Raw genomic sequence first — 14,615 nt, forward strand, 5'->3', positions numbered from 1 at the left:
AGTGAGAAATCCAGAGTTAAGTAGGGAGGGACAGTTCCTTGATCTTCTATCTGGGGAAGCGAAGGAACAGAGTTTAAGCACTTGTTCAAAGCACAGGTAAGATCTAAGACCACTACACACTTGAATGTGTGTGTGTATCTTAAAGTTTGTGAGATGTTTACAACTAAGCTACATTTTATGGAATTTTCATTTTTAGGGCAGTGCAATCCAACAAGCATTGGTCTCTTCTCTGCTAGACACTGGAGAGTCCTTAAAATTCAGATTATTTCTCACCGTGATTTGCTTAGGCAAAAACACTGGGCTGATAGGATCTGGTTTGAGTCCTCGCCCTGCCACTTAGTTCCTAGCCCTTGGTGAAGTCACCTAATCTTGAGGCTTCGGTTTCTTCCATAAAATAGGAATAACAGTATTTGCCCCAAGGTGTTATTTCCTAAATTGGTGGTTCTTATAGCTGTTCCCAGATTAGCATCACCTAGGAATTTGTTATAAGTACATTTTCAGGTCTGGAAACAGGGTGAGGCCTAGCAGTCTCTGCGATTTAATTACATCAGCGGTTATTTTGAATTAACTTATTTCCAGATAGTCGAGTTGCATGCAGTGTAAGAAATGTTACAAAAAGATCCCTATGTCCTTCACCTAGTTTCCCTCAATGGTGACATGTAAAACTATAGTGCAATATCAGGGTATTGATTATTGACGAGTCAATTTTTCCATCACCCCGGGGATGCCTCATGGTGTCCTTTATAGTCAACCCTCCTCCCCGACCCCCCGACCCCATCCCTAATCTCTGGCAACTAGTAATCTGTTGTCTGTATCTATAACTTCGTCATCTCAAAAAAATTACATGAATGGAATTACACAATAAATAAATAACCTTTGGGATTGGCTTTTTTCATTCAGCATGTTCATTTGTTGAGTCATTTAGGTTGTGTTATCAGCGTATTCGTTCTTATTCCAGAGTAGTATTCCATGGTATGGATGTACATGGAGGACATCTGGGTTCTCAGTTTTTAGCTATTAGGAATAAAGGTGCTACAAACATTTGTGTACAGCTTTTTGTGTGATCAGTATGTTTTTCAGGAAGTCCTCCAGAAGACTGACACAACTCAGGTTTGAGAGCTGCTGCCCTAGACTCCCAAAAGTCTTCCTCCTTCCCCTACACATTTAAAGTCTGTTTTCTACTTCATATCCAGAGTGACCCTTTAATTTTTTCAAAATTTTTTACATCATTTTATGTAGGCTCCACACCTAGCATAGAGCCCAACACAGGGCTTGAACTCAGAACCCTGAGATCAAGACCCACGCTGATACCAAGAGCTGGATGCTTAACCAACTGAACCATCCAGGAGTGATCCTTTTAAAAGATTACATCACACCCTCATCAGAACTTTCCAGTGGCTTCCTATCACTGGGAATAAAATTCTAAATTTTTACTTCTCATGACCTATGAGACTGTAATCTGGTGTTGTACACCTTTGATCTCTTCATTGCCTAGAACTCTTCCCTCTATGTTCACTTGCACTCTTGCTGTTTTGATCTCTTGTTCCTCAGTAAGGCCAGACACGTATGTACCTTAGTGTCTGAGCTGCTCTTCTCTCTGTTGGAACTCTTCCCAGATGTCCACAAGCTTGGCTTCCTCTCTTTAATCTCTGCCCGTGTGTCACCTTGACAGAAAGGGCTTCTTTCACCCTTATGTAAAATAGCAAACTCTACACCGTTCCCCCATCATTTTCTTCCTTATCTTCATCTTAGCTTTTTCAGAGAACTTTTAACCCACCTGATTTTGTATGTGTGTGCATATAAATAATCGACTCCTAGATTGTAAACTTCGTAAGTGCAGGACGGTGTTTGTATCTTTAGAGCCTAGCGCAGGTGCTAGTATAGTAGATACTCAATAAGAATAATGAATGAATTGTAGGATTGTGTGTATTAAGTTTAAAATGCTTTGAGAACTGGAAACTTGCATTACATGGATCATTGTAAAGGACCAGTATTTTTCTCTGTGTTAGCCATAATTGGTAATACAATCCTGGCCAAGGACTTGACATCAAAAGATGTTGGGAGGAGGTAACCTGGGAAAGGGAATGTTTGCTATTCTCTTGGCCCTTAATCAGTTGCCACAACAATCCTGTGAAGTAGGGCATTCTCTCCACTTGCAGATGATACAGACTGGGGTTGTTTCCCCTCAATCACAGAGAAAGCTTGTATTTGAACCCAGAATCAAACCCTTATGATTTTGGTACTGATACATCCCACATTTAAAAATAACTTTTGCAACTGATGAAATGATACAATAGACAATTAAAACAACTGTAAAGTGTTAACATTTCAAGTTCCCTAGAGGACCCATGTACTTTACCCAATATCCGGAACCCTGTACACAGCAGCACATGGAGTAGTCACATTCACATCCTAAATTTAACTTATTCAGAATTACTCTGTCAGCTACAACAAACCTTAAACATTTCTTTGTATTATCTTTCCTTGAATGGCCCCATTTCTGTTGAGGTATATTTTACATACAATAAGATGAACAGATCTTAAATGTATATTTTGATAAGTGTTGTCGATTATATATACCCTGTAACTACCACACCAAGATGGGGATCAGGATCTCCTTGAACCTGGGATCCTTAGTGTATCACACGTGGTAGGTGCTCAACAGATGTTTTTGAATAAAATGTATAAAGGTTTTCTGAGATTGACAGATGAATTATAATAGGAAAGTTAGAATTGATGTTCCCTTTCTTTCCTGTAAGAAGAAAAGATACTAAAAGGTAAATAATCCGAGGTTTACTCAAAACTGGGTTGATGGAAAAGAAAGGTACCGCAGCATTTTCTTTCCTCTTGTGTCAAGGACAGTCCAAAGGAGGAAGTAAGGAAGAGGGTATGGAAACGGAAAAAAGGCATTTTTTTTTTTTTTTTTCCTGAGGAAAACAGACTTGTAGTGCTAACAGAAAACCAGCAGCTCCCTGGTGTTCCCTAGTGCATTTTGCGGGTAAGACCAGAGACTAGAAAGAAGCTCCCACGGAGCAAAACTAGAGGCCCCAGAAGGAGTTTCCTAGAAAGCAGAACTGAAGGCCCCCCCCAGAAACATCCAGGACAGGAAGTTTCTATTTCTGCCTCATGGAATTTCATATTGCTGCAGACCAGTGACCACAGCAGATTTTCCTTTCTCTCTTTTTCTGAATCACAGTTTTAGTGTGGTTATCTTGCTCGTATGCCTCCTTTTTGTATACCGGGTAAGTTGGGGGAAGTAACTTGTCTTTAAGTTCTTAGATTGCTGGACCATGGAAAGCCGTCTGGAGCAGATGGGAGGCGCACATTTCCCACACTTTCTGAACTTTGACCTGGACGCAGTGTCTAGATGAGGCTTGAGAGTTGACTCCTCTACTGTGTTTTATATATGACAATTAGTATGTATAAATATTCGGTCAGCAAAGAAATAGATGTATCAGAGAATGTTAGCTGTCTATCAAAGATCCATTTTATGTTTCAAATTGTCATGTTTAGCTGCTCATTGAAATCAAGCTAAAAGGGTCTCAGACTCCTTTGCAGTTAGTTGTGACTCCATAACTAATACTTGATCATCGAGATGTAAGCAGAAGTGTTGTGTAGTACTTCTGAGAAGTCTCCTTAGGGAAGTATGTTTCTCGGAATGCACATGAAATGACAGGCTTACAGCTACTCTGGGCCGTGAAGATAAAGGCCAGGTCCTAGAAATGGCAGGGTGTGTGCTGTTAGGAGTTTAGGTCTTTGAAGACTTTAATGAGAAACCCCTGTTTTTTACACATTTTCCCTGACTCGTGTGTCCTCAGATTTTCTGGTCTTTTCAAACAAATGAAATAATGGTGTTTGGGAGTTTTAATTACCATTTTTCTTAAGAGTGGGGTAGAACATGTTTTCATATACTGAAAGACCATTCGTGATTCCTTTAGCCCATTGTCCTGTTGGAGTATTGATCTTTTCCATATTGATTTATAGGCACTTTATAATTTAGGGAATTTATATCTGCGATATGAGTTGTAGATATTTTCCCCAGTTTGTCATTTGAATTTGCTATGACCATTCTCATCAAACGTAGAAGTTTTTGAATTTTATTAATCAGATTATTGACTGTTTAAAATGCCTTAAGAATTTTATATCATACTTATAAAGTCTTTTTCTATCTCAAGATTAGAAAAATTATTTTCCCAAACTTTGCTATATTTTGTTTTACATTTCTATTTTTACATTTTCTTTCTTTTTTTTTTTTTGCATTTTAAAAAAAGATTATTTGTCAGAGAGAGAGAGAGCACAAGCAGGGGGAGCAGCAGAAGAGGGAGAAGTGGGCACCCCACTGAGCAAGGAGCCCAATGTGGGACTCTGTCCCAGGACCCTGGGATCATGACCTGAGCCGAAGGCAGATGCTTAAACCAACTGAGCTACCCAGGAGTCTCATTTTTTCCATTTTTAATTTATAACAAAGACAGTTTCTCTTATTACTTCACCATAACTCCTCTTAATGATCTTTACCTACTACCTTGACTTCTGGTTCCAGGGAGGAGATAAAATCAAATCTATCATCTAGCACAGATAGGATCAATTAGAGAAGGTGTGGGCACAGTGACGTTAGAAGAGGTTTTAGTAATAAATTTCAAAAGAATCAGATTAGTTTCTTGTGGTCATCATACTGTCTCTCGCTTTTGGGCTTCAACAAATGACCATTAATTCTTTCTCACTATTCCTTATCCCTCTCCCAATCCTACCCATTTACTTAGATTTCTCATCATAAGGACCAGGACCTAGTCAGTTTGTTTACTGCTATATCCTTAACACCTAGCATTGTGCATGGCACATAGTGGGGTCTTAATCTTTGGTAGGCAAAGAAGTAGATGTGGCATGGAATATAGTCGCCTACTGAAAATCCATTTTTGTGTAGTCTCTGAAATCTTTGCTCAGCTCAGTTCTCTGGTGTCCCAGCAACTGTTCTGTGTTGGGCATCTGGGAGTCTCACCCTGTGCTCATACAGCTCAAGACCAAGGATTGGAGAAGGGTCTTGATAAAGATTCATCATTGAATACGTTTTTTAAATTAGTATATGCAAGATACAGGTACAGTGCTAATGTGAGGAGAACTGTATATGGGGGTCTGTAGCTAGAGACACATGGGTGAGTTACGTGGAAGTGGAAAATGGGGGATCTAGGATGGCAGAAGAGTCTGGATGTCTTCTGATAGATGATGGAGAGCTATTATCTATTACAAATTAAAAAAGAGCTGCAAGTGTGTTTTGTTAGAACTAGAGTAAAACTGTCCATGAAATGCTTTGTTCAACAGATTGAAAGTACTTACTGTCTTTGTAGAACTCCTTCCCTGTGATAGGACATTAATATTGAATATCTTTAATAGGACCATTTTCCAAAGTTTATTTTTTTTCTTTTATTATTTGGGTCTTTTGAGTATTAGATTGAAGGAAGGAAAATGAAATACCTAAGATTATGCCATTTACATTTTTTCTGATATTAGTGATTTGTTCAAATGCCACATGGATCAAGAGTTTATATGGAATTAGCATAGTGAAAGAGGAAGTATTACCACTTTTATTATCATTCTCATCCTCATTACCATTATTATTTAAAGTTTCTATATTAAAGTTTTGCCATCCTTTACTGGTATGTCTTAGAGTATCAAATTCCAACCTCAGTAATTTACTCCTTTAGGTTATATATTGTATTTCCAGGTTTGTCATGTTAAATGATAATCTATAGGGGCTAAAAGGCTAATTGTGTTATGTTAATTGGTATAGCCATTTGCTACATAGCCAAAACTTGAGGGAATATGACACAAGATGGGTACCATTTTAATGGAGGGTCTAAGACCCAATTTTGGGAGAGCAGGCAGCCCAGTAGAGGACCTAAACCTGTTGAAGAGGAAGGAATGGTTTGGCTTTTGGATGTGGAAAAGGTGGAAAGAGGAAGATTTGAACTGTCCAGACACTCTGTTTAGTTCTGTGCCCAAGGCTAATTCTTTTTTTTTTTTCTTTTTTTCCCCTTTCTTTTTTTCTCCCATAATAATAAGTGTATTTTTTAATCCCTATTACCTATTTCACCCATCTTCCCACCCACTTCCCCTCTGGTAAGCATTGGTTTGTTCTCAACAGTTAAGAGTCTGTTTCTTGGTTTGTCCCTTTTCCTTCTTTGCTTGTTTGTTTTGTTTCTTAAATTTGACATACGAGTGAGATCACATGGTATTTGTGTTTCTCTGACTGACTTATTTTGCTTAGCATTACACTCTCTAGCTCTATCCATGTTGTTGCAAATGGCAAGATTTCATTCTTTTTTATGGCTGAATAATATTCCATTTATATATACCACGTCTTCTTTATCCATTCACCTCTCCATGGACACTTGTGCTGCTTCCATAGTTTGGCTATTATAAACATAGGGGTGCAAATATCCCTTTGAATTAGTGTTTTGTATTTTTTGAATAAATACCCAATAGTGCAGTTACTGAATTGTAGGGTAGTTCTGTTTTTAATTTTTTGTGGAAACTCCATACTGTTTTCCACAGTGCACCAGTTTGCATTCCCACCAACAGTGCAAGAGGGTTCCTTTATCTCCACATCCTCACTAACACTTGCTTTTGTATTTTTTATTTTAGCCATTCTGACTGGTGTGAGATGTTATCTTATTGTAGTTTTCATTTCCATGTCCCTAATGATGGGTGATGGTGAGCATCTTTTCGTGTGTCTGTTTGCCATTTGTATGTTTTCTTTGGAGAAATGTCTGTTCATGTCTTTGCCCATTTTTTAATTGGATTATTTGTTTTTTTTGGGTGTTGAATTGTATCAGTTCTTTATGTATTTTGGCTATTAACCCTTTATCAGATATGTCATTTGCAAATGTCTTCTCCCATTCTTCAGGCTGCCTTTTAGTTTTATTGTTTCCTTCACTATGCAGAACCAAGGCTAATTCTTAATTATTATGTTAGATATTTTGTACTAGGTAAGTATTATTTTAAATCCCACTCCTAACCCTACTTTTTCTTTTATTAGAAGAGTAACTGGTTTGGGAGAAAGCATAAAAAAAGAAAGGTAAATAAGAGTATTTCCCAATAATGGATTTAAGATGAATTGTTTTTTCCTATTACTTTTTTTCTTTCTCTGCTTCAGTGTGGATACATTTTACTGACCTGTCTTCAAATCCATTAATTGTGTTTTTTGTTATGCTGCTAACCCATCTGATAAATTCTTGACTTCTGATATTTTATTTTGCAATTATTGGATGTCTACTTGGTTTCTTTAAAAAATATTCTATGGATGCCTGGGTGGCTCAGTCGGTTCAGCATCTGATTCTTGGTTTTGGCTCAGGTAAAGTTCTCAGGGTTGTGAGATTGAGCTCTGGGTCAGGCTCCATGCTGGGCATGGAGTCTGCTTAAGATTCTCTTTGTCTCTTCCTCTGTCCCTCGTCCCCCTCCCCCCACACATACACACACACTCTCTCTCTCCCCCCAAAAATTCTAATTCTCTGTTGATGTACTCCATATTGTCATCCTCATTGTCAATCTTTACTTCAGTTTTCTTTAACATATTCATTATAATTATTTTGAAATCTTCTCTGCTAACAACAATGTCTGGATCATCTCTGTACCTTTATCTAGCTCTTGGCTCTTAGTAACTTTACCCTGAAAATTCTCACCTGGTAAATTTTTATTTCATGGTAGGTATTGTGGGTGATACTTTGTAGAAGTTCTAGATTGTGTTCTCTTCCTCTAAAAAGTGTTGAATTTTGTTCTAGTGGCCAGTTAAATCACTGGCAGTTCACTTAAATTCTGATGAAGATTGGATTTAGCCTGTTATGGGGGGTTTATTTCAGTTTTGACCTCATTCCTAGGGTATACCCATCCCTTCCTCCTAGAGCATGATCTATATTTCTAGGGCATGACATCTTTTTGTGACTCCTCTGAAAGTCTAGGAACCGATATCCCTCTACTCTTCTCCATCATCTTCCCAGTGCTGTGCAGCCTCTGAAATTTCTGCTCAGCTCTCCACGCTCTCAGCAGCTATTCTCTGCTAGTCCTCTGGAGTCTCACCCTGTGGTCAATAGCTTGGGACCAAGGACATGAGATTTCTGTAAAATTTCAGGAGTTCCTCCTCTGAAGTTTTTTCCTGTGTACTTCAGTATTCTCCATCACCTGACCTCCAAATCCCAGCTCTTGTGGCAATCTTATACTCCAGTCTTTCTTTCCTCTGCCTGATGAGGATGTAACTTTATGCTTGGACTCTACTTCCCAAGCAGGGTGAATGTAAAGCTCACTTTGTTTCTTTCTTTCAAGTATCATGGCTCTGTTTTGGTCGTTGTCCAATCCTGAAAATAGTTATTATAGTTATATAGTTATATATTTTGTCTATTTTATGTTAGGAAGGCTAAGCCTTATACCAGTCATTGTCATGGCTGGAACCAAAAGTCCAAGACAACTTAAATTTTCAGTTGATACAGTTGTGTCAATGAGAGGTGGAGCTGGTACATATGCTTGGCTTAATCTTATTTTTCTTTTGATTTTTTTTTTTTTGGTTATACCTCCTTTCAAGTAAAAAGAGGCTCTAATTAACAGTGTTGATGTGGGTGGATAGCTGGATTATTAGAACTTTCAAATGCTTTGAAGAGAACTCCCACAAGTTATTTTACATTGAAAAGGTTTCCATAGAACTGTTAATTTCTTTTTCTTACAGAGCAAGACTCCTCTCTATAAGACTGTAGCTGTAGGAAATTCAGCATATGTCAGTCCTTTTTAAAGAACTCAACTGGAAGCAAGCGTATTACTGTGGTTTGCTTTCTGATTAGATCAGAGAATGCCTAGGGTATGCGTATCTAAGAAGGATGGCAAATGAAATAGGTCTAATCTCAAAACGACTTTTTGAAATATAACAAATCAGGACACATGGGGGTGAAGCTAAAAGTCTTTTTAATGTTCTGTTCTCCGAGACCACTTAAAAGTTCTGAATGTTTAAGAATGTTAATTCTAGCAATTGACATCTCGGCAAATGACTGTGTAAATCACAGAGCTTACAATTTCCTGAGTGCAGGTTAAGATTGCTTTAATGGCTGTCAGGCTACTGTTGCATATTGGAGATTGTCAAATGTGTCCTTTTCTGCAAAAGTAGAGGATCCTCCTGAAAGATTATTGCATAAAAGGGCCTTGACTATGAGCTAGTTCAATATCCTCTGTGGCAGTTTCTGAAATGGCTTCCAGTGATCCTGGCCTCATGGTATTCATGTCTATATTAGTTTGCTTAGGGCTGTCATAACAAAATATCACTGATGGGGTGACTTAAACACAAAAATGTATTTTCTCAGAGTTCTGGAGGCTGGAAGTCCAAGATCAAGGTCTTGACAGGTTTTGTTTCTCCTATGGCCTTTCTCCTTGCCTTGTAGATGGCTATCTTCTCAGTATTTTCATAGGATCTGTCCTCAGCCCATCTGTCCTTGGTGTCTTGTCCTCTTTTAATGAGGATACCAGTCATATTAGATTAGGGCCCCACCATAACACTTAACCTTATCACCTCTCTGAAGGTTCTGTCTCCTAATATAGTCACATTCTAATGAGGGTTAGGACCCAATTTTAGGGTAACTCAATTCAGTCCATAACAATGCCCTTGTATAATTCCTTCCCCTTGAGTGTTGGATGGACCTAGTGACTTGGTTCTAATAAATCAAATATGGCAAAAGTGAGATGTCATTTTTGTTATTAGACTACAAAAGGCTATTGTTTCTGTCTTGCTCAATCTCTGTCTCTCGCTCTGTTTGCTTGCTTGTTTGTTCTGATGGAAACAAGCTGCCAAGTTGAGAGCTGCCCTGTGGAGAGGCCCACTTGGCAAGGAATAAAGGATACCTTATGGCTAGCAGCCAGCAAGGAATTGAGGCCCTCTGCTCAATAACCCAGTAGGAACTGTATCCTGCTAATAGCCACATGAGTGAGCTTGGAAGCAGATTCTTTCTCAGTTGAGCCTTGAGATGACTGTAGCCTCCAGTAACACCTTGACTGCAATTTGTTGAGAGACAGAGGCAGAGACCCAGTTGAACTGCACTGGATTTCTGACTCATAGAAACTGTGAGATGATAAATGTTGTTTTGAGCCACTGAGTTTTGTTATAATATAAAATAATATATATCTTTTGTTATACTCTCTGCAAACTACACAATGAGAGAAGCTAATACACTCTCATTGTTGAGAGTAAGTTACCACTTATGGACTAGCCATATGTAGTACAATGCTGTTTCTTTCTGTATATTATCTTCTTTTTTTAAAAAAATATTTTATTTATTTATTTTTTTGACAGAGAGACAGCAAGAGAGGGAACACAAGCCCGGGGAGTGAGAGAGGAAGAAGCAGGCTTCCTGCTGAGCAGGGAGCCTGATGCGGGACTTGATCCTAGGACCCTGGGATCATGACCTAATGTGAAGGCAGACACTTAACCAACTGAGCCACCCAGGCGCCACTCCATGTATTATCCTCTTTAATTCTCACAGCAACCTGTTTTAAACTGAGGAGTTTACAGAAAAGAAACAAAGTTTAAAATGGGTTAGATAAATGCCTTAGGTCATAGTCCTAAAAGGTGCTAAGTGGGGATCTGAATCCATAGGCCTACTCCAGACCTGGCACCAACACAGGCTCCATAATTTGTGTGGCTCTATGAAAAACAAAAACGTGGGGTTCCTATTTAAAAATTGTTAGGAATTTTAAGATGGTAACTGCAGAGCATGAAACCAAGTTTAGGGCTTTTTTGAGTGTAGGGTTCTATGTGACTACACAGGTTGCTTGCCCATTAAGCCTGCCCTGGCTCACATGCTTACCCAGTATGCAATATTGCTTCCCACCTCTAAGCTGGAAAATATTCTGGCTAAACATGCTGAAGCCAGTTAGACAAAATGACATAGGATCAGGAGTCCACATTCTGAGCCTACAGTTCCCTTTTCTACATCACATTGCCTTCCTAGGAGAGTAATCTCACGTTCTACTGGACACTACCTGGGCTTTGAAGCTTCCGTGAAGTCCTGTTCCCACCGATGGACAATAGGAATACTGATGCCATTCCTGCTTGACTGGCCATATTCTAGTATATGTTCTACTGGGGGCATATTGCCTGAATGAGAAGGGGGCACACAGAACCAAGGAGTGCTGTGCCCAATTCCAATAGTATTTGGTGAGCTTCTTCCTATCTAGGCAACTGTTTCCTTGATGGCTTCTTGTGTGGTAAACGGTTAACTCATCAGGCCTGGGTTGTTCAAACCCCATACATGCCAAAGGTATTTAGGACTGACGCTTGACTATCACCTGAGAGATAATCTCTAAGCCCTTGGAATATCCTACCTGATAAGAGTGTATTTGTATACTTGGGGTCTTGGGCCAGGCCAGATAATTTATACTAACAATGTGATTTAGTATCTGTTTTTTTCACCAGGGACCCTGGGCCTCACTGTATCAGCTTGACCTCTGAAGGGCACTGGAAACTGAGTAGCTAAGGTCAGTCATGTGGGTGCCCCATAAAAATTCTGGATATCAACCCTTGGGTGAGTTTCCCTGGTAGGCAATACTTCACACATGTCACACATTATTTCTGAGAGAATCAAGCACTGCCCCACTCAACTGGGAGAAAACATCTGGAAGTTTGTATCGGTTTCTCTTGGACTCTGCCCTATGTGCTTTTATCCTTTGCTGATTTTAATCACTATACTTTCACTGTAATAAACCATAACCATTAGGATAATCACTTTTCTGGGTTCTATGAGTTTTTCTATTGAGTTTGGGGGCCCCCAAATTATATTACTGGTGTAATATATGTATGGTGTTCTTTTCCTCTGACTTCTTTTAAGATTTTCTCTTTGTCTTTGATTTTCTGCAATCGGAATATGATATGCCTATGTCTAGGATTTTTGTATTTACCCTGTGGTTCTCTGAGCTTTCTGGATCTGGGGTTTGGTGTCTGTCACTCAGTTTGAAAAATATCTCAGCCATCATTAATTCAAATATTTCTTCCACACTCTTTCTTCTCCAGGTATTCCCACTACATGTATGTATGTGTACAAAAGGTATACCTTTTGTAGTTGTTCCACAGTCCTTAGGTAATCTGTTCCCTTTATTTCATTTCTTTTTTCTCATTCATTATCAGTATGAGGGGTTTCTATTGACACATCTTCAAGCTCAATGAACCATGTCTGGTTCATTAATGAGCCCATCAAAGGCACACTTCATTTCTATTACAGTGTTTTTGATTTATAACTTCTGTCCTAGAGTCTCCATCTCTCTGCTTACATTACCCATTTGTTCTTGCATGTTGTCTACTTTTTCCATTAGTGCTCTTATCATATTAATTGTAGTTATTTAAAATTTCCTATGTGATAATTCCAAAATTATCTATAAAATCTGTCATATATGAGTCTGATCCTGATGTTTACTTTGTCTCTTAAGACAGTGTGTTTTGCCTTTTAATATGTCTTATAATTAGCTGATAGTTGGACATGATGTATAGGATAAAGGTAACCAAGGTTAATAGGATTTCAGTGTTAGGTTTGTTTATCTGGCTAGGAGTTAGGCTGTGTTTGCCTTTTTTTGTTTGTTTGTTTTTGTTTTGAGAGTGGGAGATCAGGGGAGAGGCAGAGGCAGAGGGAGAGAGAGAGAATCTTAAGCAGTCTCCAAGCCCAGTGGGGCTCTATCTCACAATACCGATATTATGACCTGAGTCAAAATCAAGTTGGACACTTAACCGACTGAGCGACACAGGCGTCCCTGTGTTTACTATTTTTAACCTTAGCTTCTTATTGGGATGCCTGGGTGGCTCAGTCAGTTAAGTGCCTGCTTTTGGCTCAGGTTATGATCCTGGGGTCCTGGGATCGAGTCCCGCATCAGGCTCTTTGCTCAGCAGGGAGTCTGCTTTTCCTTTTCCCTGCCATCCTCCTGCTTATGCTCTCTCTCTCTCTCTCTCTCGGTGTCTCTCTGACAAATAAATAAATAAAATCTTTAAAAAAAAAAACCCGAAAAACGCTTAGCTTCTTAGGTTATGTTCTTAAGCAATATGGATGCTGAGTGGACTCTTGCAGTTTTCAACAATGGGAAAATATTTGTTATAATGATAAAATAGGATTATGTATATATACACACATATATACATATATACACACATATATGTGTGTATATATGTACAAAATCTGATCTTAACATGCTGCTTTAAAAAGCACAGGAAAAAGACTAGAAGGAAGTATACCCAAATATTAATGATGAATGCATATTGATTATGGTATATTGGGTGATGCTTGTTGTTTTTTCCCCCTTATTTTCTACATTGAGCACATATGACTTTAAAGAAGAACTTGCAAAATATTAAAGAGTATGATTTCCTGTGGAGTTGTTATGAAATAAGCAACCAGCCATCTTAATTTGAGGCATATTCTTAATGAGGTGGCTTATTTCAGTACCTGTTCATTATTACTACCATATTAGATGCTGTGCTGAAGAAGTAAGAGCCTTTTGCTGTTATAAGTTGCTGTTATAAGGTGGCCATTCCATATAGTGTTTGTCTTTGTTGTCTCAGTTTAGTCAGTGGGGTGAATAATATTTGATGAAGTGAGAAAGTTTGGCTTGCGTTGGTTGTTTTCCAGTCTATTTGGAAAAAGCAAGGTAAACTCATTATGCAGAATGATGGGGAGAAGTACAGGCAGATATGCAGCTCCCCTCAGGTAAACCTGTTTTAAGAATAACATAATTTGTAAGACCCTATGGAAATTTTAGTCAAAAGCAAGTATCAAAGTCATGTGTATTGCTGAGATTTATTTGTGAAACTCACGTACACAGATGCTAATTAATTGTACAACACTCCTGCTTGTGCTCTATTAATTCTAGAAATCTGTAGAGAAGCACTTTATAACTTTATCTCACTCCTTTTGTCTTTTTTAGATTATTCAAGGACAGGACCAATTTGAGCTCATGAGATCTTTCTGATTTTTTTCTTTGGTTTCTATAAACCTGAGTGATAATATGTGGCTCTCTGTCTTCAGTACTGTGATTGTTATATCTTCCATTTATGTTTGTCCCTTCCTTTTAATCGTTTCTTTCCCCCTGCCCTTGCTGAGTTATTTCAGGCCCTCACCTTTCTTTGTCCATCACAATTCTTTCCTTTCATTCTTCCCATCTCAGCCATCGTTCACATTGTCTTCAGTAAACTTCCTGAGATACGCTGTTCACACACCCTAAATGGCTCATTATTGCCTGGCTACAAGGGTTAATCCAACAGAACACTATGTTGTTCCAACCTGTCTCTCTAACCTTGTTTTCCTCTGTGGCACCTCATCCCATGCTGCAGCCAACTTAGAGTTCTTAGTGTGCCTAGAATTCTCCATTCCTCTGTATGTTTGCACTCACTCTATCCTGAGTCTGGGAGGCCCTCTCCTCATTTCTGCTGCCCCAAAACATGTCTCTAGATCCTGGTCCAGTGTGAACACGCTCATGAAGCCATCTGTGATTCTTGTCCCACCCTCTACCTCAGACAAAAATCAATCCCCCCCATCCTATTGTTCTTTTTCTGTGAAAATAATATGTCACTTGGTCTCTGCTTTGAAGCATATTTATCCTTGTGAAGGCTT

The 14,615-nt window shown here is 38.8% G+C and overlaps 1 long non-coding RNA gene across 4 annotated transcripts in view; it reads left to right on the top strand.

Moving 5' to 3' along the window:
• The first annotated feature begins 11,039 nt into the window (after window positions 1–11,039).
• LOC103658869 overlaps window positions 11,040–14,615 on the top strand; it is a 195,488-nt gene continuing 191,912 nt past the window's right edge. For all 4 annotated transcript variants that reach the window (XR_005838574.1, XR_005838572.1, XR_005838573.1 and 1 more), the window contains exon 1: window positions 11,040–11,502. This is a non-coding gene — a long non-coding RNA (uncharacterized LOC103658869). The remainder of the gene's footprint in view (window positions 11,503–14,615) is intronic.

Source organism: Ursus maritimus, unplaced genomic scaffold (genome assembly GCF_017311325.1).
Source record: "Ursus maritimus isolate PB19 unplaced genomic scaffold, ASM1731132v1 scaffold_3, whole genome shotgun sequence".
In the NCBI taxonomy this organism is placed as follows: Eukaryota; Metazoa; Chordata; class Mammalia; order Carnivora; family Ursidae; genus Ursus; species Ursus maritimus.